Consider the following 3,601-nt stretch of genomic DNA (forward strand, 5'->3'; position numbering starts at 1 on the left):
ATTAGGCAATCTCAGTAATCCAAAACTAATATATATGTATAGAAAATTACTCATAGCAAAATTTTTCATCAGTAAGAACAGTAAGGAACAAGTTGGAGTTTTAACAAATGGACAGGGACTGTGCACAGAAGGATCAGGTGCTATAATTTTTGGGAGCATATTATAAGGGCAATCAAAAATAAATAACTTTATTATGCAGGTAGCCAAACATTAATGTCATGATGTTATACCATATGGTAGTGTTCCCCAGAAAATGGGATAAATGTTTCACAATTCCACCATGTGAATAGTTTAATTAAAGCCATGAGGAACACATGAATGACAAAGCAAGTGGGGTTTTAATTGTAATTTAACATTCTGCCTGTACTCAGCACTGCTTCTCTGAGTCATAGTGAAGAGAGGTATTCCCAGGGTTTCTGTCCAGCTCTATTCACTCATCCAGGTAAAATCCTCTGGACTGGATCCAGCAACTTTACACCAGTGCAAGTTCCGCCTGCTGGAAATGTCAACATCACCTGTGATTTCAAAGAAAATATTATGTGCTTGCAAACAGTTGTGCTCCAGCACCCCAACAGCCTCATTAAAGCTGATCTCAGGAACACAGAAATCCAGCACCAGAAAGTGAGCAAGTTTAAAGGGAGGTGCAGGAGGAACCTGTAAGGCAGCAGTTAAGGAATTTCACCAGTGTCCCAAACCTATCTCTATTAGCTAATCAGTAAAATACAAATTGTTTAAACCATTTATAAATTAATTAGAACCACTCTCACTTTCTGCAAAGTGTCACAGAAAATTATTCATAGATATCACCAGTTCATGCCTTAAACTGAGCACAGAAGAGTGCTTGCATCAAATTCATTGAACAGCATGGAAATGCCAGCAATGGTTTGAGAACAAGCAGCCTAAAATAATCCTTTGCAAGTTATAGAAATAAAGGAATTAGGGGTTTTATTTTTTTTAAATGTAAATCCATACAGCTTGCAGCTGATTTATTCAACAAGAAGGGTAGCATTTGCTATACAATGCCAATCATAACTTGAATTTTTCGGAAGTCTCTCAAATACTGTATTGAATTCAATTTTTTAAAATTTAAATTAAAGTATCACTGCCTAAAATGACTTTACTGAACTGCTTTTAAATGGCCTGTTTATATGCTGACAAAATTTAAATAAAACCTGTCCATCAGCAGAATCAAATGCTTAATGAAATTAGCAAGAGCAGGTCTGTGTGTTTTGTGAGGTGAGGAAGTTGCCAGACCTAGGAGCTAAAAGTTGACACCAGGTTTCCCTTTCACCTTTGGAAGCCGAGCAGTTCACCTCAGCTTTCAATCCTGTTGTTTTTTCAGTCCAGTAGCTGTTGCTCACTGGAGCGTTCTCACTCAGTGTCTCTGTTATTACCCACGTAGCAGCCTGCATTCCTCACTGCTCACCTGGAGTTTGGCTGCGTGAGCTGGGCAGCACTGCAGACGCAGAGGCCCCTGTCGGTCAGTGTTCCTGTGTTTCACTGAAGTGTTTTTGGGTATTGACTGCTACTTGGGCAATACCGGGTACCTTGGGCAAGGTCTATCAGGAGCAAGCTCAGACCATTTCTGGTTGCTTCCTAAAGTTTCTTTTTATGTCTCCGAATCATCATCTACACGTGCAACTACTCCAACCTATGTGCACATCGAAGATGAGCATTTAGTCCCCTCCCTAAAGCCCAGTCCCCCTCCTGCCAAATCAGCTGTGCTCAATAACTCTGTTTGCAGAGAAAGCTTACCCTTATGCTGGTGCATTAAAAAGGCCAGGGATATGGTATTTCTAGACTTGTTTTAATGACAACAGCTAGAAATATTCTCAATTTTGTACACATAGCTCTCCATTAAGCTCAACTCTTTTTAAAGATCAATTCTTTTCCATTCTGTCCTTATCCACTTCCAAGGCTAATTAATTACATTATCTCTTTTAAAATGTTTGTACTTAATCATTCATGACCCTTCTTGTCTCATTATATGAAATATAATAATAGAAAGTGAGTGAAAAAATCCAGGTTAAACTGCAGGGTAGCTCCTGCTTTCTAATCAGAGATCTTTTTTAGCTTAAAAGTGGCACTACTGCTGTGCAAACAGAATTTTTAAAACCTTAGGTTTTTTTTTTCTTAGTAAGTATGAGTTTGAAGTACTTATCCAAGAGAACTTTAGATACTTCAGAGCATCAATAGGGCTACAAAGATGATCAGGGGAGGGGAGCATCTCTCTTAGAAGGGACAGCTGAGGGAGCTGGGCCTGTTCACTGAGAGGAGATCTCATCAATGCCTGTAATTATCTGAGAGGAGGATGTCAAGAGGATGGACCAGGCTTTCCTTGGTGGTGCCGAGTAATAAGAGACAACAGGAAGAAACTTATGTACAGGAATTTTCACCTGAACATAAGGAAAAATTCTTTACTGTGCAGGTGACCACACACTGGAACAGATTGTCCAGAGAGGCTGTGGATGTCCCTCACTGCAGGTATTCAAAGCTACTTGAGCACAACTCTGAATGATGTGCTCGAGGCAACCTTACTTGAGCAGAGGTTGGAGGACATGACCTCCGATGGTCCCTTTCAGCCTTAACTATTCTGTGATTCTGTGATCTTAGACAGTTTTGAGGTAAGTGATTGAATCACAGAGTTCAATATTTCTGTTGCTGGAGAGCTAAACAAGCTGCTGTGGAGGCATGGATATGAACTGGACCAGAAAGTCTTGACCTGCCAAGGAGGTTAGATTCTGTCTTTTTGACAGGAACCATGCATGCTCTCAGGCTAAATCCTTCTTGAGCTAGGACTTGTGAAAGACTGGAGTCTACAGTCCAGTGAAGGATGGAGCAGGAGTAATCCACCTCTTGTTCTCCTGTTCCTCTCCAAGTGTCTCCCTTCATGAGCCTTGAGGAGTACAGTCCATAACATTTGTACAGCAGTCACATCTGATGGCAATTACAGCCACACAAGAGTACATGATGGATGAGAAGGCCATCCAGTGCCAGCAGGGACTAAAAGTGTGAGGGGCTGATGGCAGCCAACACCCAGGGACATGGACCAACAAAATTTCCACAGACTTGGGTGCCCTCAGCAGACACACAGAACACTGTGACACCCGGACAGCAGTGTCACCCCTCCAGCAGTGACACACGCTGGAGGAGTGTCACAGCAATGTCACACCCCCATCACTTTGGGGCAGATTCTGCTGCACTTGCTTGTTGTCATTATAGCGCAAAGGTTCTATTATCATTATATTGTAAAGGTTCCACACTGCCAGAGTTCCATACCTCCTTGATGTTTCTTGCAGGCAGCTCCTCCAGGCACTGACTCTTCCATGTCCTCACAGCAACCACTGACTCCAGTTCCCTTCAGCCACCCAATCCACTCTTTTATAACACTCTGCTGACTGGCTGCAGCTGTGACCTGTTAACATCTGGCCTGCTCCTAATCTTTAATAATTAACCCAGCTGCAACTCTTTAGGGGGTAAGATTACATTCTATACTACCTTTATTTACTTATGTTCTATCCCCCTACATTTCCTTCCCTGCAATTCCCTTGCTGCTATGTGGCTTTGGAGCTTTGCCACAGGCCCTGAGCATTTCCCCATC

The 3,601-nt window shown here is 42.1% G+C and overlaps 1 long non-coding RNA gene across 1 annotated transcript; it reads right to left on the bottom strand.

The window, feature by feature from the left end:
• Positions 1 to 319: 319 nt before the first annotated feature.
• Positions 320 to 3,346, bottom strand: LOC131556320 (uncharacterized). The gene is made up of 2 exons (XR_009274606.1): positions 3,280 to 3,346; positions 320 to 515 (listed from the first exon to the last, which is right to left on the bottom strand). It is a non-coding gene; the product is annotated as an uncharacterized LOC131556320 (long non-coding RNA).
• Positions 3,347 to 3,601: the final 255 nt, after the last annotated feature.

The sequence above is a fragment of the Ammospiza caudacuta genome, chromosome 3 (assembly GCF_027887145.1).
Source record: "Ammospiza caudacuta isolate bAmmCau1 chromosome 3, bAmmCau1.pri, whole genome shotgun sequence".
In the NCBI taxonomy this organism is placed as follows: Eukaryota; Metazoa; Chordata; class Aves; order Passeriformes; family Passerellidae; genus Ammospiza; species Ammospiza caudacuta.